Source organism: Sciurus vulgaris (genome assembly GCF_902686455.1).
Source record: "Sciurus vulgaris genome assembly, chromosome: 1".
In the NCBI taxonomy this organism is placed as follows: domain Eukaryota; kingdom Metazoa; phylum Chordata; class Mammalia; order Rodentia; family Sciuridae; genus Sciurus; species Sciurus vulgaris.
This window is the reverse complement of record NC_136461.1, coordinates 65,697,093-65,722,038: the sequence shown is the minus strand read 5'-3', so window position 1 is coordinate 65,722,038 and position 24,946 is coordinate 65,697,093. Positions and strand designations below refer to the sequence as shown.

The following is a 24,946-nucleotide window of genomic DNA, read 5'->3' as shown; positions in this document are numbered from 1 at the left end:
TTGACTCAAGAAAAGCACTATTAAGAAGCAATATAGGGCTGGGGAGCTCAGTCGGTAAAGTGCTTGCCTTGCAAGCACAAGGCCATGGGTTCGATTCCCAGCACCACAAAAAAAAAAAAAGAAAAAGGCAATATAGACAAGAAAACTGTATTCATTTGGTGACTTGAAAATTCTAAAGATAAATATCCTTAATAAACCTGAATCCCTATGGCTCTGTCACAGATATAAACTTCAGCAATCAATGAGATAGATATAGCCAAATATCTCAGATTTAAAGCACGGGAATTTACAGTGCTACTCCATGTTTATGGGCTTTTTTTTTTTTTTTTTTACAAAATTATAAAAACTTCCTTCAGAAAGAGTAGTAGATTACTGACAGTATCTCGAAATCCTGCTTAACTCTTGAAAAGAACCAAATCATGGTATTCTGAGTAGTATGGCCATAGGGAACATGCACTATTTGTCCCTTTATAGTTACAAGACCTGACATTGCAGATCCTCACCACACTAAAACAAGCAGCATAAACTTCAATTTTTGGCAACTTACAGACCAAAAGGTAAAAAACTCTTTACACACAATCGCCCTGCTTGTCTCTATTAATTTGTTTGATTCAAAATGAGAAGTCTCTGCTTGGCTTATTTAAGAATATTTCTAATTAGCAAAATTTGATGACATAATGCAATAAAGAAAGCAAGGGATAACAAAAAGTTTTCATAGCTACAATAATTTAAGACATTTTGAGAGAAAAATTAATAAAGTACTTGATTTTAAATTTTGAAAATACCAGGACTTGTAGAAATAAAAAGGTGTTATTGTTGTTGTTAATTAGCGATTTCAAATAGTCTTACTTTATGGCTATATTTATATGGAGATGACAAACAAACTTGATTTAAAATCCAGAATGATAAAAAGAATCATAAATTATCCCTATTTATGGTGGTCACTAATATCTGATCACATAATGTAAGAAACAAAAGTATGGCAGGGACAGAAAAGGGAAGTAGTCATGCTTTCCTCCACACCTAGATAGTAAAATTTCAAAATGAATTGTTACCTAAAAGAAATTCAGTAATTGTTCAAACTAGGTGGCCATTTTAGGTCAAAAACTGTATTTCTGGGATCTCATTTTCTTGGCACACAATTACTGTTTACAATTAAGCTAAAAACTTGTTCTGGTATTTTATGACATCAGGAAAATTCTTTCCTCTCCAGGCAAAATGCCAAAAACAACTAGAAGCTAAATGCCTGCGCCTTCTGCTTCTAAGACAGACGATTCTGTCTTGTTCAGTCTAAACTAGCCTTGTTTTAAGAAAGGAAAAAAAAAGAAAAAAAAAAAAACAAACTTCTGTTTGTTTTTTGTGAATAAAGATAAAGTACCCAGAATTTGAACATCTAATCTTAAAATTTTAAAATCATTATTGATTCTGGCAGAAAATTCATTGGAAAACAAAACAGGTTGCATAAGACTTTTGACACATTCATTGATGTACATGGGAATTTAAGGTTTCTGTTTAAATACACAATGTTAACAACAGAAGTCTAATGGTAGAATATATATAATACAAAATGCTAAAATCCCCTGTAAAAGGCAAACAAGGACATTTCATTCATAGCTATGCAATACTCATTCATATAATCAGGGATGAAATCTTGTTTTTAATCTATTACTTATTTCAACATGTCTGAGGATCTAATTTAATGATAACCACAGAGTAAGAAAGGAAAGAGAGAGAAATAGAAAGATACACACAAAATACTTACCTTCTTCCCCAAACTGATCATATATTTCTCTTTTTAGGATCACTCAACACTTCATAAGCTTCTGCGACCTCTTTAAATTTTTCCTCTGCTTGAGGAGATTTGTTCTTGTCCGGATGATGAAATTTGAGGGCTTGTTTTCGGTAAGCCTTTTTAATATCTTCATCTGAAGCTCCTTTTTCAATTCCCAAAATGCAATAATAGTCTTTCCCCATTTCGAATGCCTTGAAATGAACTTAGATTTCCCTTTGTAAAAGAAAACAGCGTCCCCAGTCTTAGCAATATGATTCTAAGAAAATAAACCAAGCTGGGTATTTTAAAAGTTAAAGCAAATCAGCAATTTAGCTAGCTGTCTTAAGGCAACAAGCAGACAGCGTCTCTGTGTTTAATTCCTTCCCAACAGCTCACTTACAGATAAATATAACACTACACAGGAGACGGCTCCTTCTGGATCCTCCCATTTTCACTACGTGTCTCTGTACTTTCTAGAACAGCAAATGCTACAGGACGTCACTTTCCCAGCTGCCTCTAGTCAAAGTACTGAGCTATGTTTTCTCCTCCTCCATGATTAACTATTCATTTTCCTTCTGGCTCTATCATTTTTATTTCCTATTTAAGAGTCCAAGTAGATTTAACAAACCATATTTCAACATGGACTGTCATAATCACATATTTATTTACTCGGTTCTAGGTGGAAAAGACACAAAAATAATTATAGCCATTAAGAATTCCATGTTATCAAGTGATTATACAAGTACCCTGACTCATTATTTTAGGTATTTGAATTTCAAGTCATTCAATTGCAAAACATACAATACTAAAATGTAGGTTTTTAAATTTTTTCAAATAATTTGCTTCATTAAAAAAATTCCTGGAGTTTATCAATCAGAAATTCGAATTAGTATATTCAATTTCACATTGTAAAAAGGCTATATCATGAAGTTAAAAAGCAGTATTTTTTTGGGCTGGGGAGATAGCTCAGTCGGTAGAGTGCTTGCCTTGCAAGCACAAAGCCCTGGGTTCGATCCCCAGCACCGCACAAAAAAAAAAAAAAAAAAAAAAGCAGTATTTTTAAATGAAGACTTAAATGATCTGAACTATCTTTTTGATTTTTTGTAGTATATAAGAATTAACAGCTCTAGGAAGCCAGTATTTATTTGTAAAAGCTTAATACCTGAATTTAGTTATTTCAACTAAAACAGCATGACTCACTCCCCCACTACACTGTATTCCTGGGGTCACTATTTAAGGAATTTTTGTAATGCAGGAAAGTTAGGAAAAAAGGTGTCAGGTTACAGATAGTACAAGCTCATGTTCCTTAATAAGATCAAACTAAAAATCTAGATATGCTATTATTAAAAGGGCAGTAATATGGAAGTATTTTTTCCTTTTCAAACACATTTCCCCTAATTAGAAATATATACTCATTGACAAAGATTTTGGAAAACACAGAAGATAAAATAAAAATCTCCCCATCATACCACTTTAGGTAATCCTGTTAAATGTTAGTATATCTCCTAATCCCTTCTTCTATGAATATTGATGGTTTCTGATATATTTATATATCCTCTGATGCCTGTTTTCTCATATATTTTTTAAGTTTATGAGACATATTTTCATGTATATAACTCATCTTTTATTTATATGGTTTTCTCATCTTTTCAAAAATGTTCTCATTTCTCTTTTTTTTTCCTTTTCTTTTCTTTCTTTCTTTTTTTTTTTGTGGGTGGGGGCATGGGTCAGTTTGGTTTGGTTTTTGTGGTGCTTGAGGATCAAACCCTAGGTCTCACACATGCTAGGTAAATACTCTATGACTGAACCCCCATTTCTAATATAATATTGAAATGATGGATTACGAGAAAATGTCAAAAGAAATGTATCAAGTTCATACCCAGTGTCTATAAACATGAGGAAAAAAAAAAACTTTTAAGAGGTCTAAGGTATAGCTCAGTGGTAGGGTTCTGGCCTAGCATGTGCAAGTTCCTCATTTCAATCCCAGTACCCTGCCCCCACAAAACATTATGAGGAAAATAAAATAGACATTATGTTTAGAATATAATGAAAAGGTCAGATGTGGTGGCGCACACCTGTAATCCCAGTTACTTGGGAGGCTGAGGTAGGATATTCACAACTTTCAGGCCAGCCAGCAACTTAGCCAGCCCTGTCTCAAATTTTTAAAAAAGGACTGGGGATATAGCTCTGTGGGAGAATGTCCCTGGGTTCAATCCCAAGTATCACCACTAAAAATAACAACAACAATAATAACAAAAAGGAGATAACCATCTGAAAGAAATGGTAATTATAAAAGGAAAAGAAAGGGAATTACCTCCTCTACTGTATGGGCCAACAATGATGACTCAGCACTTCTTTCTGAATCGTTTATCTTTGCACATTTTAACAGCTATGATCTCCCATTTCTCAAACCTCTCCACTTTAAAAACACCTTGGCATTGGAAATTTCTAACTTAGTATAGGTTACAGAGATTTGTCAGCTATTTAGCATGCTTTTTACTCTCATCAAGAAATAATTAATGTGAAAAGATACCTTTCAAATCCAAAACATTTAGGGAAAAATATTAATATTCAAAGTCACTGAAAGACTCCTATTTTTAAAAAGCATATTGTCAAGTTGGAAGTCAGTTCAAGGATCAGTATCTACAGTAGATTAAAAAACATAATAAAAATTTCCAATGATATTTCTTTAAATATTCATTACTAAAGGAACACTGACATTACTGTCTACAAAATACATGAAATTGTTCTTTTAGATAATGGTGGGATAAAAAAACAACAACACTTATCTGATTCAGTCATTTTGAGAAAGCTAGAAATATGACAAGGTCATGACATATTAAATGATTTTAGATCCCAAAGTTTAGGTCTTTCACATATATTTATAGATGGAATGAAACATAGCTCTCTAGACTGCAAAAGGGTAAAAAAAGATTTTTCACATTTCTTCAAATATTATACATACACAAAAGAATCATAGTGGTTAAGTTGAAAAGCAAGAATTCACCTCAACTTGGATATTTCAAGTTAACAAAGAAGCAGATATAATCTTATTTCAAGATTACTAAAGAAAATAAAACAATCTGGCTAGGTTATGGCAAAATGAGCAGGTAACTGCATACTCTCAGCTTTGTAAATTTTTATAAATAATTCTTTCAAACATTTGCCAACAGTCAAAGAAGCCATTAAACATGATTTTTAGGAGCTATAAACAATCCTTAGGCAACAATTCAATGATAAAAATAATTATATGTCCAGATAAAAAAAGTTCAAAGACAAAAATAATTATATATCCATATAAAATAGTTCAAAGATAAAAATTATATATATATATAAATATACACATTGCAAACAGATGAAATAGAGTAATGGATCAATGTGATTAATAAATAGTACATTGGAAACATTTCACTCTCGCACTCACTTTTTCACTTCTCTACCACTATGTTGAAAATCCATTACACAATCCCTTTATATTAAATTTTGGCCAACCAAGTTTTTATGAGATGAATATGGGAATTTTTTTAATAGGGGAGGAATTGCCATCCTTGCAAATAATTATCATGACAGAAATAGGAAGAATCTATAAAGGGAACAGCAATGACGGCCTTTAGGGAAAATGGAGAAGAGATGTGATCAAAGTTTATTTAATAAATGTGTTTTTAAAAGTAAAAAAGGCATGTAGTAGCAGTTTGGGAGGCTGAGATAGGAGGATCGCAAGTTCAAAGCCAGCCACATCAAGTTAGCAAAGCCCTAAGCAACTTAATGAGATCCTGTCTCAAAATAAAAAATAAAAAGGGCTGGGGATGATGTGGCTCAGTAGTAGAACACCCCTGGATTCACTCCTCAGTACCAAAAAAATAGTTACCTTTCACTCAGGAAGTTTAACTTGGCATAAAGCATTAACATAAACACCAGATTCATCCTCAAAATACTCAGACATCCTACAAGATCGTATCACCATCCAGGCCTTTTTTCAGATCTTTATTTCAGAATTTTAGTCTCACAGTGCCAAAAAAAAAAAAAAAAAATTCTAAGCCTTCCCCATGATAACATTTATATAATACTTTACAGTTTATAAAACACTTCCATTGTCCTAATAATACCTTAACAGACATTGTTCTAATATTACCTTATGATTAAGGTGTATGAGGTTGCATTTATTCTAATCTATGGCCCATTTTTCAAACAATATCTAAATAATTACCTAATATCAAATTACTGGACATCTAATAATTACTGTCATCTATATGTTATACTTTAAGAGACTTCAAGCACTAAGAGTCATCATTGCCAAGGATTTCTGTAGGAATAAATACTTGATGTAAGTTTGGAAACTGGTCTCTATAAATTCTCATTCCTGTGGAAAGGCTTTAGATTTTGAGCGCAATAGTTAAAATACCTATAATATTTGCCCTGGTTATAATCACAACTTTTTTTGGGGGGAATGGAGAAATTTTGAAGAGCTTCACTTTTTATCCCATTAGGTTAAAGAGAGAGATGTAAACTTCAGTTTAAATTGTTCACTGGGTATGCTGGCACATGTCTGTAATCCTAACTACTTGGGAGACCAAGACAGAAGGATCTCAAGTTCGAGACCAATCTCAGCAACTCAGCAAGACCCTGTCTCAAAGTAAAAAGATAAAAAGAGCCGGGGATATAGCTCAGTGATTAAGCACTCCTGAGTTCAATCCCCAGTACCAAACCAAAACAAACAAAATGATGCTTCAGTCAACAATGGACTGGGCCACATATATGACAGTGGTTCCTTAAGACTATATATCATCTTGTAATATCTAGTAATATCCATGTTAGTTTATGGAAATACATCTATGATGTTCACCCAATGTGAATTATTATTTCTCAGAACATATCCCCATCACTAAACAATGATCGTATCAAGAAGAAATGTATTCAGCTCTCCTTTTCCATTTATTCCCTATAGGCTTCAAAAGATGTTTAGTTCTTTTGAAGCCTATAGTTAATAATCAAATTCAATAAAGTTTAATTAGAGTGAACAATTAATGACCAAATAAATGCTATTCAATTATTATGAGAGCTGGGAGACAAACATAGCATAGAGGAAAAAAGCATAAAACTTGGAATGAGAGGATTTGGTTCAGTTCTTAGATTTGGTATGTAGATACCCATATGAGTTATGGAAGTCATGTATTTCTCTGAGTCTCAATTCCCTTATCTATAAGTAGCTAACATCAACTCCACTGGACTGACATAAAGACAGAAAATACTATGACGGGGATTTACGAAAAAGTGAAATATTGTACAAATGTTGATTATCATACTGACTTTGGACTGGAATGGTGAGAATGGGAAAGCCTTCAGAAAAGAAAAATGTTTAAGGGCTGCCGGTGTAGATTAGTGATACAGCATATGCTTAGCATGTATAAGACCCTGGGTTCAAGTAGGCATAGCATCAAAAAAAGAAAAAAAAGATGAGCAAGCTCTTGAAAGATTACTAGATTTTAAAAGAAAGAGAAGAAGCAGGAGAGAGTTGCAATTTGTACCAAAACACAAAGCCCACAGGCAAAAGTATAAAATATATTCCATATAGCAAAAAGACTGATCTGGTTAAAAGAAGTTTAGGGAGGCTTACCTTAAGAAGTTGACAAAAAAAAGTTATGATCAAATTGTTAAGAGTTTTGAATGTCATTTTGTTTGATGATTGCTTGTTATTCATGTTATTTAAAAAAAAAAAAAAAAGTGGCTCTTGTTACTTCAAGAATTGGGGATGTAGCTATAGAGGACTTGCCTACCATTCAAGAGGCCCTGGGTTCCATTCCCAGTACTACAAAAAAATAAAATAAAGTGCTATTTCAATGGTTTGTTCTTTCACAAACCTGAAGCCACAATCTATTTTGAAACCAGTGAAATTACTCCTTTGGTTTTCTTAGTAAGGTGAATCAATCTTATAAAAAATTACATTAATATTTGTAAACTTCTAAAAGCATGTATAAAATATATCAAACTAACTTAAATTTCTCAGTACTTCAATTGCATGTGCTAGGCAAGTGCTCTACCACTGAGTGCTACATTACCAGCCCAGTTTTCCCATTTCAATACATTCTTGTTGCTTGATTTTATAATACTTTCCCTGCACAAAGCATTATAATATACACATTTAATTTCACTGATTTATTGGTCTTCAAAAAAGAACTAAAATGAAAATTTACAAAATTTTTTAAAAGTATATGCCTTTAAAAACGAAGGTAAAAGTAATATTGCTTTAAGAAGTTTATTAAAACTACTAGTTACCTACAGATACTCAGGAGTCAGAAATATTTTATATTTAAAAATTATATTTCCTTTTTGGGAGTACAGAACTGACTTATTCTGATATTCAAATTATTATTAAATACATTTAAATATATCCTAATAAAAATTCCAACCTACAACTAGTATATATTATTCTCTTTTAAGATAAGTCACAGAAAAGTTTACAAGCTAGTAAACATAGAGGCAGCTAATAAACTTTCTTACATTTTGGAAAACATTTAAAATGTTTTCTTTAATTTTCAACATTGAATTAGAAGCTGAAAGAAACTACAGCATTGCTAGATTATTTTAAAAGGGTCTTGATAAATTCATATTTGACTATAACACTTTATGTTGAAGGTTCACATAATCTAAGGCATGCTGTCCAAGAGAAATATAAAGCAAATTACAAATGCAAGCCATGTATATTAGTCATAGATTTCTAGAATTCATGTTTTTAAAGTAAAAAAACTGTGACATTAATTTTAATAGTATATTTAATTTAACCCAGTAAATCCAAGAATTACCACAGCAACATGTGACTAACATACAAATTGTCAGTGAGATACTTTACATGCTCCTTTGGAGACTAAATCTTTGAAATCAGTCTGTATTTTACACTTATACAACACCTCAGTTTGGATAACCAAATTTAAGAAGTTTATTAAAAGTCTCACATAGCTAGTAGCTACTGTATACAAAGTACAAATATACCGATTCCTTCTAATCACCAGTGGTAATGATCAGATTTTTCAGAAATCTTAGCCTATGAATTTATCAAACATTTACATTTCTCACTTGCATTTTTACTTATAAAACAGTATTCTATTTTTCCTTTTACAAAAAAAGATGAAATTTTTTTCAAACAATTTAAAGTTATGTAGTAGGAATGGCTCTATTTACATATGCTCAGTTGACAAATATTTTCATAATGTTCCAATTAAAGCAACACTAGGACTTTATGTGATTTTCACTTTCCTTTTTTGAGTTTCTTGTTTCATACATGGACACAGAAGGCCTCTTAATTGGATGGTCAGAAGAAAGTAGTATGTGACTAAAGTGAAACCAGCAGCTCCTAAGACAATAGTACAGAGAAAATGGGAGAAAAATGTCTGTAGCACAAGAGATGAGCAGGGGAAGAGGATATGCTGCTATTTCACCAAACTGTTAGGCTCTTAGCCAAGACAGCAACAAACTGATTAGCAAGTTTGTTTAGCTCTCTAATCGTTTACAAATGTAAAATGACTTCTTTTAACTTAAATTGGTACATTTTAATTACGAATTATCTTTATGATATATCCTGAAGCCATAATTAAACTACTCCTATGACAGAACTATGATTCAAAGACTTTATTGACAGCTACCAAAAATAATTATTAGAATGTTTATAAAAATAAGCCAACATATCTGTAGTATTTATCAACTACTATAGAAGTAGATCACTAATTCAAAATACAATGAGCTCAAATTACTATTATTGCCTAAAGTAGTACATCTGTAGATTTAAAAATTAAGATTTCTAAATTAATGTTAAGTACATGAGTTTTAATATTTGGGTTTTTAATGTTTAAAAAAGTCTTATCTATACTAAATCAGAACATCAAGGCAAGCTTTATCAAGACCCAACTGTTACACTGTTGCCTGTGCCATGAAGGATAAAGTAGAAGACACAGTCCCTAGCTCTTAAGAGGTTTATACTATAACTATGGTAAATACTACTACTATCGCTGCTTTTGCTATATAGTGGCAGTGTTAAAATAGTTGAAGCAGAGACTGTATAGCCTACAAAGTCTAAAATACAAACTCTCTGGCCCTTCACAGGAAAAGTTTGCTGACTCCTGTTTTATAAAACTATTTTTGATAGAGGAAGAGGATAGTCTAAAAAAAGCACTAAACACAATAAAATTTTATTTTGATCTGGCAAATTTTTCTAAAACTCTGGATTTTACTATAAGAATTCAGAAAATAAAAGTTCAAAGTTTTCTTGCTAGATCAATAAAATAAAATTTGTAAACTAATTCTTTTTTAATTTTTTAGTTGCAGATTGACACATACCTTTATTTATCTATTATTATTTATTTATTTATTTAATGTGGTGCTGAGGATTGACCCAGGTACCTCACCGTGCTAGGCAAGCACTCTACCACTAAGCCACAACTCCAGCCCCCTAAAATTTGTAGATTAATTCTTAACCTGGACATGTCTGCTAAGGAGACTATATTAGAATATTTGAGGTATGAGATAAGATGTTTATCAAAAGAGAGTATACATGTTACAAAAAACTGAGAAAGCTGGGCTGGTGGTGCATGTCTGTAATCCTAGGACTTGGGAGGCTAAGGCAGAAGGGACTTCAGTTGAAAACCAACCTTAGCAATCAAGGTCCTAACTTAGTGAGACTCTGTCTCCAAATAAAAAAAAGGGCTGGGAATGTAGCTGAGAGGTTATGTACCCCTGTGTTCAATCCTTCGTACAAAACAAAATTCTGAGAAAGCTGCTTTAATAATCATACTGTTTTGCTCAGTTTAACCATTCCCATCAAACTCTTCAAGTACTGGCCATAAGTGATTTTGGCCATTTCCCAAAATTATGTTTACCCTGAAAGCAGTTGATTCTCATTATTTGCCACTGTTATATTGTATAAAATTGCAGGGGATGTTGAATTAGCAAATTCTGAATCATTACTTTCTCAGGAAATAGGTTTCTAACAGACGCTGATCACATCTTTTATCAACCAAAAATATGTAACTTATTTTATATGTGTTTCTGTTTTAAAACTCCTCATTTAATATATATTGTTGATTTATTGACATTAACTCATGGTCAACAGCACTATAAATCATGCCTAGACACATCACAGACTGTAGGAGGCAGTACTGGGGATAGAACCCAGGGGATTGAACCCAGGGCCTGTGCGCAAACTAGGCAAGCTCTGTATCACAGAGTTACAAACGCAGGCTTTTCTTTATTTTATTTTGGCCAGGCTGACCTCAAACTTGCAATTCTGGGGCAGTCTCCTGAGTAGCTAGGATTACAGTTCTAGGTCATAACATCATAGCCTTTTTGCACTTAGGAATATTTAGACAGCAGCTTCAGCATTGTGGTTGGAAGCCATTTTAAATAGTGATTATCACCAAAAAAGCAGAAAGATGCAAAAACAAAGTTATACTAAATAGAGGAGACTGATTTATAGTACAAGAACTGAAACAAGAATAAACAGTGCTACCTTATTCAACCTCAGCTAGTTCATAAGACTCAAACTGCTACTCTTTTATGCACAAGTCTGGAAATGACCTTCAGTATTGATTTGGGGATAAAAATAAATTTTGTTTATTTGTAAATTTGCAAACACAGAATTGGCAAGAAACAAGGATCAACTGTATAATGATATGCCATAACTAAAATCTTCTAAATTAATCAGTTTTTTTTTTTTTTTTTTTCTGTGCTGGGGATTGAACCCAGGGCGTTGTGCTTGCAAGGCAGGTACTCTACCAATTGAGCTATATCCCCAGCCCCAATTAATCAGTTTTTATAAATTATTTCTGAGCAACATTAAGTACACAGGCAACAAAGGCTATGTCTTTGAAGTGACATTTGTTATAGATATAGCAAATAGGTTGTGTGTATGTAGGTGTATAAACCCTTTACCTAGTTTGTTTCTGCTTTGTGACTCTAGTTGTGCTGCTTAGGTTGGGTTCCCCTGATCTACTTTTACCCTATAGTTCAACTCTATCACTATTAAAAAAAAAAAAAAAAAAACCCTAAATGATGATCTGTTGATGCCTTACTCACTGTGGGGTTTTTTGTTTTGTTTTTGTTGGTTGGTTTTGGTTTTATTTTGGCAGTATTGAGATTGAACACAGGGATGCTCTGCTCTACTTAACCAAGCTATATCCCCAATCCTTTTTATTTTACTTTGAGACAGTCTTGCTAAATTGTCGAGGTTGGCCTTTGCAATCCTCCTGCCTCAGCCTTTCAAGATGCTGAGATGAAAGGACTGTGCCACCACGCTGGTTTATCCACTGGATTGAAACCTCCCTGGGAGATCTTGTTACTCTTTCGCTGTCTCTCTTTTTTCCCACTAGAACCAATAGAATAAGACCTTTACAATATGCTGCTGCTCAATGAACATGTACCAAGTGAATGAATCAAAGATTAGTAATTGAGACCTAAAGTACAATGACCATGATATAAAACCAAAAAATTTCAATAAAAAGTAGAATCGGTACAATTTGCCAATAAGCTGGATGTATGGATAAGGAATGATTTCAGATTACCAGTTTCTGGGTTGAACAAAGGTGTGCACAGCTGTGTTTTCAATGAAAATGCAGAATATAGGAAAATGTTTGAAGGGAAGGACAAATTCCATTATGAACAGGCCTACGGCTCTATTAACAGCCCCTTCACCTAGGCTACTTCTATTTGGAAATTTTTGTTGCTTGATTGCATTTCTAAGTACTATTGTATTGTAATAACCTGTTTCTCTAGCTATCCAATTAAAATGCAAACTGTACAGTGCAAGATTTGTCACTCCTCAAAACCTAGTAAAACAATATTCACTTGAATTAAATGTGGATGAAGATGTCACAAAACAGATTCTGAACTGAAGCTTAGAAAGAAATATTAGCTAGACATAAAAAATTAGAAAGGATCATCACACAAGTGGTATTTTTAAGTGTGAAAAAGGAATAATTTTTGGAAAGAATCAAAGACAGAACTTTGATATGATCAGTATGTATGGAGCACATCAGTCAAGAGAAACAATGAAAAAAACTGAGAAGGAATCATTAGAGATCAACCAGGTGAATCAGCCATTCATATCTTCTTTCTGGCTAACAACTACCTAATTTCTTCCAGGAATAGAGTAAGTGACTCAAGGAAGGTGGGAGGTGTCTCCAGCCCTGGGAAATGGCTCATGGTTGGTTTAAGTCAATCATATAATCACATTTTCTTTTGCCAGTAACTGATGCCCAATGAGGTAAGGGAAATGATCTGGAGAACTTGGGAGAAGATTTTCCTCCCTAAAAGAGAAATCCTAGCAGAAACCTCAGGATTGCCTTCCAGGTTTTGAATGATGAAGAGATAAAGAATTATAATAATGAGGGGACAAAAGAAGTTTTAACATGGTCAAGAGGAAGTGAATGATACAGATGAGAGTATAAAAATATTTTAGATACATTAAGAAAATAATCATTTATGTAATGTCTCAGAGAAGACTTGACAAAAAGAATATGAGTTGAGATCACAAAATTAGAGGTTGGCTCTGAGAGCAAAAGGAAATGAAGACCAATTTATAAGTTTGAAGGCAAAAGGATTGGAAAGACCAAGTTCATAAATGCTATAAATTTTCCTCTTTAAATATTTTTTAAATGCATCTATTTCTAAAAAGTTAATAATAAAGTAGGATGCTTGATAAGAATGGTGATGGTTTGGCCAGCTGTGGTGGTGCATACCTGTAATACCAGCGACTCCAGAGGCTGAGGTTGAGGTAAGAGGATCACAAGTCAAAGCCAGCCTGAGCAAATTAGTGAGGCCCTAAGCAATTTAGGGAGACTCTGTCTCCAAAACAACCCCCAAAAGGGCTGGGGATATGACTCGGTGGACAAGCATTCCTGGGTTCAATTCCTGGTGGGGGATTAGGGGGGCAATGACAGGATCACTTTGGATTCTGTTAAGAACAGAATGGGAAGAATGATGGGAAAGAGTAGAAGACCAGTTAAGAATGCACTGTAATAATTCAGATGGTTTGGAACATGATGTAGCAGTGAGAAGTAGTCAACTTCTACATATACTTTAAAGCTAGTCAAAGGATTTCCTGATGAATCAGATATGCAAGTAATCAATAATGACACTAAGGTTTTTCAGCTTCAGCAAACTGAGAGAACAGAATTGCTATTTACTAAATTAGGAGAAGGGAGGAAGTTGGGGAGTTCAGTATTGGAAATACTAAGTTCAGAATATATGAAAATGTCGCCTAGGAAGTTGGAGAAGAGTCTGGTAATCAAAGAAATAGTCCAGACAGAAGAAAAAATAGGGGAATAGAGGTGACCTTTAAAACCATGAAACTAAAAGAAAGTACTGGAGTGAATAAAGAGTTTTTTTGTTTGAAGTTCAAGGATTGCATCCTAGGATTCATAAACGTAGTTAGTAGTAATTATAACTATTACTAGGAAAGTGGGGCTTCTCACATATTCTAGGAGGTGAGTCTTAATTATTCAGAAGTATGATCCTTGCAAGCATAAACCTGTGTGACTCAGCCCAAAATTATTCAAAAGCCAATATGACACTTGCAAGCATAAAACCTGCTCTAGTCAAGACAGGGTTAATCTGATTGGTAGTCAGGGATAGGATAAGGGGAATTTATGCTGGTAGAAGAAACTTTTTTCTTCGATTTAACAGTCATGACTGTATAATACCTATGGCAATGTTTAAGTAGTCATTAGGAAAACTAAGCCAATAAGCTGAAGATGGTAGAGGACAAAGATGAAAAAAACATGGATACATCATAAATTGTTGAGTTGCTAACTCAATCAGCTTTAGGATCATTCCTGTATTTTCTGTTATTATTTAAGCCACTTAATAAGAGTTTACATTACTTGGAGTCAAAAGTATCTGGCTATAATCATTTCATTTAATAACAATGCTTACGCAACTGAAAAGCAAACAGACCCCAAAAAAGGTTAAATACCTTGGCAAGGTCACTAAGCAACAAATGGTGAACTGAAGCTTATCTGACTCCAAGTCTAGATGAACTGATTAACTCCTGCAAATTGAGTAGACATAATTGAAAGAGAGGAGAGTGGGAGTTGAGAATTAACAAAGTCAATGACAAAAAGTTAAGGCCAGGAAGTAAGACACTGAAAAAGGAAAGTGTCTAAAGAATAGAAAAACAAATGGAGTACATTAGTAAAGAAGCTAAATTGATAAGTCTTCCTGAGAGGAGAATATCAATTGAAGATTTTATTGTTTGAAAAGTCTGGATGAAGGTTAGAGGGAGGTGGTCATGAGTAGGGAGTAAAGAGTACTTTGAGTAGTCAAGGATTAATGTAAACATCTGCTAACATTTACTATATGGCACACTTGATTTTCTGATACAAACAAAAGACAAGGTACCCTAAAGAGATTACACTCTAGAGTGAAGGACAATAAACAAAAAACTAGAACTTTAGTGTATAAAAAAGCTTAGGGTCAGCACTGCCACTGGAACTCAGTAGCACTGATTTAAGATGAAGGTACCCAGTTGTGACCTACATAGCAACCCTGAGGTCTTATGCAGTAGAAACAGAATATCAGGAAGGACAGTCAGAACAACAATGAGATTTTTCACAATAATTTAATTTATTTAAGGGAGTAAATGTTTAATGAATGATCCACCTGATCATTAAACTTTTCCTATTTCAACTTTTCAGTCCATTGCTTAATAAATGCCTAAAAGCAAACAGATAATCTGCAAAGTGATTCATGATTTCATGTAACATTCACTCAATTAGAATATGCTCCAGGAGGGTGGGATACTTGCTTATTTTGTTTACTTTTGTTACCTCCAGTATTTTTGTTGGATTGAATAAATGAATACATTAATAAGCAGGCATTATATTAATGTCAGCTGAATAAGACAGCACCTGCCTTCAGAGTTTCCATTCAAAGGCTCCAATTAAAATTTCTTGGATTATCTAAGTACATACTTAAGAGTTTTGAAAAATGAAAAAGTAATAGCTGTCTGGGATAAAACTTTATTTTAAGCTTCATATATTTCTAAATTAAAAATAAACTACTATTCTATCTTGAAAAATTAGTATTGTATCCCTAGTTGCTATAATTAGATAATTAGCATAAATGAGTATGATAAATTACAGGAAAACTAACTTTAGCTGCTTCTAAAACATTTAAGTCCTTTTTCCTCTCAAGTATATTTCCCTTCAGATACATTTTTTAAAATGAAGTGAGTGCATCAGTTAATGTGAAGTAACATAAAATAGAAACAAAATCAGAAGGCAAATCCAAAGAGATCACTACTATAAATAGACATGGAAATGTCAGCACAGAAGCAAAGTTCTACTAAAAACAACACTACTGTTATCCCAAGTGAGTCTAAACTTATACCCACCAGTTAAGAATTTCACTTCCCTTGGTAAAGATCTTCAGAATCCTAATGTATTTCCAGAAGGAAATGCTGTTAAGTAGACAGATGTCCTGATTACAAAAAACAAGATGCTTCTGATTCTGCACAGATTCTTCTCCTTGTTGTACTTAATGAGGTGAAAATTTCCTTAACCCAAAAAACTGCTGCTTCATATAGAAGACAATTCATGAACTAAAAGCATCAGATTAGAAATCTAGGGCTGGCTCTGGAATTAATCTTGCCACTTTATACAACACACTCAAACAATCTGGGTCACTGTTTCCTTCACCATAAACAAAAGAAATGGACTAGATTATTCTTTTCAAGGTCTTTTTAAGAAAAGTTTGAGGGAAAATTACCCTCCAGTGCCATCTGGCCTCAAATGCCCTCAACCATATTTTCTACAATTGCCCAGCTCTAACTCTGTAGGAAAATGTTAAGTAGAAGATAATAAGGAATTCAACCTAATAGTTATTAAGATTTTGCCAAGATAAAAGCACTAAGCTCTACTAGGCAAACAGAGTAAGACCTACTCTTGAGCAGTCCTCTTTTAAAGAGAAAGGAAAAATAAAGGACAAGATCCTTGTATTCAGAACATTTACTACAATCTAGCTGGGGAAACAAAATTTAACTCAGTTTATTTCACCAAACATTTATTAAGTACTTTTTGTGTAAAAGGGAAGTTCAGATTTTCATAAGCATACCAATAAGGCTCACTTTCTAAAAAATAGAAATGCAGATTCCTCAAAACATGATTCAGTAGGGCTATTGTCTGCACTTCAAAAAGTGCTGCAGATGACACTGGTAGTTAAGAAACACTTGCCCAAACCTACATTACAAAAAGTTAATAGGACTCTTAAAATGTCAACTTTGGCACCTTAAAATTTTCAAGAATCGACTAAAGAAGCAGGCAGATCCAAAATGAAAGTGGTTCAGTGGTTCAGAGTTCAAGGGGCCAGAGGGGATGGCTTTTCTCAGATAAGCACAAAAGCAAGGAAAAGAAAATATATGATTGGTTAAGGTGGAGAAGCAGCCTTATTTGGCTCATGCCAGTGGAAAGTCCCTAGTTAGAGGTTAGTTAACGGTTTCTGTCTAGTTTAAGACTGTTTATAGTAGGTTTCAGTTTGCTTATGTAGGAATGCAGGGTACTTAAGCCATTTATTTTAACAGTTTAAAAACAGAAAATGTTTCCAGATCTTGAACTCTTCCCAACACTATATTCCCCTAACAACTAGAACAAACTACAGGCAAAAGTCTGAGAGAACATCAAGACTTCGGAGCTTCTTAAATATGGCCTAAAAACCAAAGGACGAATGATATCGCTAATAAGTGGGTGATAACACATAATGGGGGGTGGGAGGGGTTAGTGTTTAGGGTAGAGTTAGGGTTAGGGAGGGGGGGGCAAGAATGGAGGAAGGAAGGACTGTATAGAGGAAAAAGAGGGGTGGGGGGGAAGGGAAAAAATAACAGAATGAATCAAACAACATTACCCTATGTAAATTTGTAATTACATAAATGGTAGGCCTTTATGCCATGTACAACAGAGAAACAACATGTATCCCATTTGTTTACAATAAAAAAAATATATGGCCTGCATTTCAGGATTAATTTCAGAAGCTTTTAAAGATTTAAATACAAACAAATTAAATCAGTGTCTGGGAATAAGGAGTGGGACTAACTCTTCCTTATTTTCTTTTTTGTTTGTTTGTTTTGTTTTTTGTCTTGCAGTGCTGGGAATCAAACCTAGGGCCTTGTACATGCTAGGCCAAAAGCTTTACCACTGAAATGCTTTACCTCCATTCTCTTTATTTATTTTTATGTGGTGATGAGGACTGAACCCAATGCCTTACATGTGCTAGGCCAGTGCTCTACCACTGAGCATAACCCCACCCCATACCTTCAAGTTCTTAAAAAAGCTCTCTCTTGCCACTGCAGACAACCACTAAGTAAAAGATCACTGAAAAAGCTTAGTCCTTGAAAAAAATGGGTGGGGTGGGGGGAAAGATGTGTATATATATATGTGTGTGTGTATCCACACTGTGCTGGAATCAATCCAGGGTCTATGCGTGCTTAGACAAGTGTTCTACCACTAAGCTACACCTCCAGCGCACCTCCAAATGATTTTTTATCTGGATTTTTTTTTAAGCTAAAAGTTTTTAAAAATGTAATAAAAATAAAGGAACTGTTATATAAATATACAGATACGGAATTTAACAGGGAGGGAGGAAAATAAATGTTTTGACCAACCCACACACACAAAAAGAGAGAATAAGAACAATAAACATATTAAATTGTTTTAGTTTTTTTTTTTTTTTTGGGGGGGGGGGTACTGGGGATTTAACCCAGGGATTTAACCCAGGGTACTGGGGATTTAACTACTGAGTCACATCCCCAGCCCTTTTTTATTTTTCATTTTGAGACAGGGTCTTACTAAGTTGCCCAGGCTGACCTCAAACTTGTGATCTTCTTGCTTCAATCTCCCAAGTCACTAGAATTACAGGCATGTGCCACCATGCCTGGCTGTTTTAGACATTTGTTTTTAGGCAACATGCAAAATACAAGTCCTGTAGATAGCTAAGCAGTCACAGGTGTGGAAACACACTTGGGGAATAAATACAGGACCAATTTAAAGTAAATTAAAACTATATATATTACAGATATATACATATATATTGCAGCTTTATTATAAATTATTGAAAAGCACAGTATACAATTTGGCTAAAATTACTCAAGAACTGGGTGTAAAGGACAGATTTTGAGGCAGAGATGCTCTGAAGGGTCCCAAATTTTCAATCTAGCATTACAACCCTAAGTAATGGGAAGCTGTGAGTGTTATGTCCTACCAGTAAGAGCAGAAAGCTCTGAACTTTTCAATTTTCTGCATAATGATGCTGTGTTGTGGCTCCTATCACATTGGTTGAAGGACAGATCCTACCAACAGCTATATGCAGCTAGCCAAACAAAACACTATATATATTGAAAAAGGACTTTTTGTATGATGCAGTAAGGAATTTCTTTCTCCCATTAGACTTGAAAAACACTATAAAGCTGGAAATGACACTTTGGTCACCCACTAGATATTCCTTCTACCTTTACTAAAAAGGTCCAAAGAAGAGAAAATGTGTCATGTTTTCACAAAGGACCTCTGCTTCAAGCATTAACAGTTCTAAAAGATAAACTATAAAGAATTTTACTCAGAATTCTCAAAAGTCTGATCTTTTCTAGAAGTTGGAATATTTTCTAAAGAAATCTGATATGCAGAAAAACAGTACAAACACTATTACTGGTACTGTGTGGTAACATGGGAAAAAATCAATCAATCTGATCCTTGCCTTAAAAGACTTATAATAGACTACTGACAGATCAATCCCTAATAATGTATTTGAAAAATAACACTAATCGTCACTTATCATCAAATATATATAAACATCCCTCAGTATCTGAAGGGGATTGGTTATAAGATCCCCTCAGATACTAAAATGTGAAGACACCCAAGTGCTTCATATAAAATGGTATATAGTATTTGCATGTAACTTAGATACATCCCCCATACACAGATATAGATTTGGGTATGTGCTCTACCACTAAGCTTTATATACCCAGTCCTCTCCTGTATATATTTTAAGTCATCTCTGGATTATTTATAACACCTAATACATTTGTAAATTCTATGTAAATAGTTGCTGTATTGTATTGTTCAGGGAATAATGACAAGGAAAAAAGTCTGTGTATGTTCTGTACAGACAGAACTTTTCTGATTATTTTTGATCCATGGTTGGTTGAATTCACAAATGCAAAATCCACAGAGAGCAGACTATATATGTAGGCATGTATAGAAACATACCATATAAAGTTTTACACACTTTAATAAGGCATATTACTAACCCCTCCAATGTTTACAGTAGAAAGCATAAGATTATATCATATGACATGAGTTATTTAAATTTTGTAAATTAAATCCATTCTTTTTTGCACATAAGAGCTGCCTTCTCATGAAGACTTTTGGTCTAAGTCTTCATTAAAAAACAAATGCAAATATTTTAAAAATTCAAATAAAAGCACTAAGTCATGAACCATATCCTAGAAATTACAAAGACATTCATTTTCTTACCCATCTTTGTACAGGACAATTCCTTTCTTTCAAGTTAGGCTACCCACATTCAAATCGCAGCCTGCAGCTCTAACACTAATATGTGACCCTGGGCAAGTTAACATACCTAAACCTCAGCAAAACGGTAGATATTAACAGGCTCTATCTCATAAAGCCTGCTATGAGAACAAAAAAATGAATCCATTTAAAGAACTTAGAAGAGTGCCCATAATATGGTATTAAATATTACTATCAGTGTTTTGATGTGCTATGCACATTGACCACAAAGGCAGACACAGCTATTACTATCTTAAGACATTATATCCAAGTGGGAATTCCAAATAAACAATGAATGATAAGATGGGAAATTACTATGCTATGGCACATGAGAATGAATAGAAATTCCTAATTTAGAGTTTTGGACAAGCTTTTTGGAAAAAATAGGGACTTATCATACAACAGTAAAACAGAAGTCAGAGGTCAGTTTCTTACAGAGAAAAAAATGTACAAAGGCTCAGGGGCTCCACAGTTATGAATATGTGGGGATGGTAAACATGTTGAACAGCTCAATTTAGGGTAAATGAATGGCCATTAACAATATCATAGTACTGTTCAGTCCTCTAACAGCTCTTCAATTAGGACACTCAAATTTGGCATTCAAATCAGAGAAGAAATTTCTGGGAACTCAGAGTGAGATGATGCTACAACAATTTCTTTTTCTTTTAATTTCTTTTTAATACTGTAGATTTAACCCAGAGGCACTTTACCACTGACATACATTCCCAGCCCTTTTTAAATTTTTATTTTGAGACAGGGTCTTGCTCTCCCTAAGTTGCTAAGGCTGGTCTCCATCAGCCTCCTCTCTCAGCCTCCCAAATCACTGAAATTACAGGTATATACCACACAGTCTGGCTAACAGTTTCTCAAGGCAAACAGAAATCACTGTGTAAAAATACAAAAATTTATTATGTTTTACTGTTGGTTACTTTTAAAAACAGATTAAATTACCCTCTTTTAATGTTATGCTAGTGAAAGAAAGAACTTGAGACTTACCAAAGGGCATACACTTGATTCTAGATCCTCTGGGACCAAATCCAGAGTCTTTTCCACAACATTGGGCTGCCTCCAGTTTCAGACATTGGTCAAACTGCTATTCCCTACAAAGTTCCAAAGTTACATTTGTGTTAACAACTTTGTCTTTTAAAATGAAAAATATCTCCTGCTTCCATTCATACCTTAGTCTAAAATAAAATCCTAGAAACTCAAACAGAATGGAGATAAAAGTCACAAAGGTTAATTACCCACCTAATAATCAAATACCTGAACAACATCCTGGACCATCACTTTAAAGTGGTTGCATTCTCACATTTAACCTGCATCTGTTGGGACTGTATACTGGAAAAACAGTTGGTTTCAATGACAGAGTATAAAATAAGTGTATAAGTTTTGTAAGAGCCTTCTGGCTAAAACCTGTCAGAATATACATGGATATAAGTGAGGCAGGAAAGCTAGACAATTTTTGCCATTCTAAAATGCTTGTTCAAAAACCATAAGAGGTTATTTTTCTCTATTAGCTATAAATAACAATCTGTCAATATTTCACACAGTTTTAAGAGCTCCAACAGTGAAAAGCTGTACTAAGAATGAACCAATGTAGTAAGCAATAAATCAAGAAGTAAAAGGAAGAAACTTTCTAGTACACTTAATAATCCAACTGTTATTTACCCTTTTACCTTATTATTTGGCAATTTACATGGTATTGGACATTTATAAGTTCAGAACTACTGACTTTCCCTTCATTCTGAGGATAAAATATGGAATACCTATCAGAAGTTAATTTTTTAGGCTACTGCCAAAGTTCTAATAACTGATTCTAAAATGTCCTTGATAAGAGTGTGACTATCAAACATAATTTAGTTAGACATTCAGCTAATCTCTCATAGCACAATAAACCAATTATAGATTATTAACTATGAGATGCCCATGACAGGTTCATTTTTTTTCTTCTTGTTTTTAATTTTTAAAATTTTTGATATGCCCATTTTAAGAGGATTTACACTGCAAAAGGGAATAAACTTAGTCAAGAAGATTTCATCAGTTTTAATAAAATTAAGCTAGAAGAAACAGCAGCGTACAAATAGCTTTGAGAAGAGTATATGAACTCGAAACTAACATATATATATATATAACTTAGGAAAATCACTAGCAAACTGGTACAGTGGCTCAGGCCTATAATCCAAGTGATTTGGGAGACTAAGGCAGGAGACTCACAAATTCATGGTCAGCGTCAGAAACTTAACAAGATCTTGCCTCAAAATAAAAAATAAAAAGGACTGGAGATGCACCTCAATGGTGAAGTGCCCCCAGGTTAAACTCCAGTATTTAAAAAAAAAAAATCATAGTTTTCCCACAATTCGGTTAAACCTTGCATGATTGTTTTACCAAAAATATTTAAATATACTTTTTTTTTGAAGAGTACTATGCATTTTTTTCCTGATCATGCAATACCAGAAGATGAATTGCCTATTTTATTCATACCAGTTTTCTGAAGAGCTCAGAAATACAGTTCATTCAAGGATGGTAACAGATTACGATCACTATATAGATGAGAAATCTGACAGATTAAGCTACATGCCGAACATCAAAAAATCAACTAAGCCAGGTGTGGTGGCACACTCCTACAATCCCAGCAATTTGGGAGGCTGAGGCAGAAGGATCACAAGTTCAAAGTCAGTCTCAGCAATTTAGTAAGGTCTTAAGCAACTTAGCCAGACCCTGTCTCAAAATTAAAAAAAAAAAAGGAAAAAGGGCTGGGAATGTGGCTTGGTTGTTGAGTGCCCCTGGGTTCAATTCCTGGTACCAAGGGGGGAAAAAAAAAAAAAAACTCAAATGGGAAAGCAGTTATTTTTCAATCATTCATTCAACAAATACAGAGTGCCAAAAATATGTACTAGGGACTGATCAATGGTGGAGAAAAAAAATCTCTGCTCTCCAGAAGTTTATGTTTTAATGCAAGAGACACATAAAAAAAGTAAACACATAAAACATAAGATAATTTCAGATAAATACCCTAAAGAGAACATGGTATCTGACAGTAACTGCAGAATGGCAAGATCAGATTGGCATAAAGAGGTATCATCTGAAGTGAGGCCTGAATGAGGAAGACAAGTCATGTGAAGGTCTATAAGAGCATATTGACAGAGGAAAAAAATAACTAAAAGGTTCCACAGGCAGGAAGATCTTGAACAGCAAAGTAGACAAATAGTTTGGAGTGGAGTCAGTTTTAGACACAGTGGCCTGATTATGTGGAGCCCTCAAGCCATTTTAGGAAAAGGATTTAAAATGCAACTGGAAATACATAGATGAGATCTGATTTGTTTTTCTAAAAAAAAAAAAAAACATTAACCTTCTATATGAGATATTAATTGTAATATCAGGTAGAGGTACCTCTCAAGTTTCAAAAATACAGATAATGGTTTATTCCTTAGATAATATTCCCAGAGTGGGTACATGGGTGCTTGCTACTTTTGAAACCTTATGTATTTACATACGTTTCTGTACCAAATTTCATCATTTTTTTAAAAAGTAAATTGAAGATATGTAAGAGCAGAAGCAGAGAAATCAACTAGAATGCTGCTTAACCATCCAAAAATGATGTCATGGTAACTTGGGTTAGGGTGGGGGCAGTAGGAGTGAAAGTAATGGAATTTAGAATATGCAATGGCATTATAGTCACTAAGGTCTTCCTGACAGATAAGAGGCAGGGACAGAAACCTTGATGCTTACCTATGAGGGGTAATTTTGCCCAAGGCACATATGCAATGTCTATCTATTTGGGGTTGTCACAACTGGTGATGGATCAAAGGGGTGCTACTGTAGCAGAAGATGAGGAAGCTGCCAAACATATTTGAATGCAGAATAGTACAGCAAAACAAAGATTTATCTGGTCTAAAATGTCAATAGTGCTGAGGTTGAGAAATCCTGGTCTAGACTGATTTTAGTTTGTTCCCATTATAGCATATCCATACCTCTACCAAAAAAAAAAAATTACATAAATGTATATGTGTGTGTGTGTGTGTGTGTGTGTGTGTGTAGAGAGGAAGGGGGGGAGAGGGAGAGAGATCCTTACTTTCAATATCTAAAGAAAACTAAAGTATACATGAAATAAAGGTTGCTTGGGGATAAATTATATAACTCGTATATTATGTTGACCAGAAGGTCTGACTGGTATCTAACCGACAAAATAAAATGTGAAAAAATCTATTACTGATTAATAAATACAACTAAAAATATAAAGTTTTTATTTAGCAATACCACCCAAGACTACTTTTATAGCTTGTCTATATATTGTAGGTTCAATACATGTACTGCTTTCTCAAATATAATTTCCACTTAAAAAAAAATCTTATTTTGGTAATAGGGATTGAATTATCAGCTTTTTTTTCCACTGAGCTACATCCCATACCTTTTTATTTTCTATTGTGAGGCAGGATCTCACTAAAGTTGATGAGTTGGCCTCCACTGAAGCTCCTTCTGCTTCAGCCTCCCCACTGGCTGGGATTATAGGCCTGCACCTCCTTGCTCAGACCCAGTAAAATTTAAAGGAAAGCTATGAGCACTGGAAAGGATGATCAGAGCTATTAATGGATAGGATACGAAAAGGTGATTAGAAGAAAATCATGGTCCATTCATA

General features: G+C 34.0%; 1 protein-coding gene and 1 long non-coding RNA gene across 21 annotated transcripts in view; one reads left to right on the top strand and one right to left on the bottom strand.

Annotated features, from left to right (window-relative positions):
• Positions 1-24,946, top strand: part of FUBP1 (far upstream element binding protein 1) — a 71,735-nt gene that overhangs the window by 11,136 nt on the left and 35,653 nt on the right. The window lies entirely within an intron of this gene.
• On the bottom strand, positions 1,415-24,605 carry LOC306660039. Of its 2 annotated transcripts, XR_013763533.1 has the most exons (4): positions 24,040-24,605; positions 21,574-21,648; positions 21,307-21,410; positions 1,415-2,005 (listed from the first exon to the last, which is right to left on the bottom strand). It is a non-coding gene; the product is annotated as an uncharacterized lncRNA (long non-coding RNA). The 2 variants fall into 2 exon arrangements; XR_013763534.1 differs by lacking the exon at positions 21,574-21,648 and having other exon boundaries at positions 1,416-2,005; positions 24,040-24,600.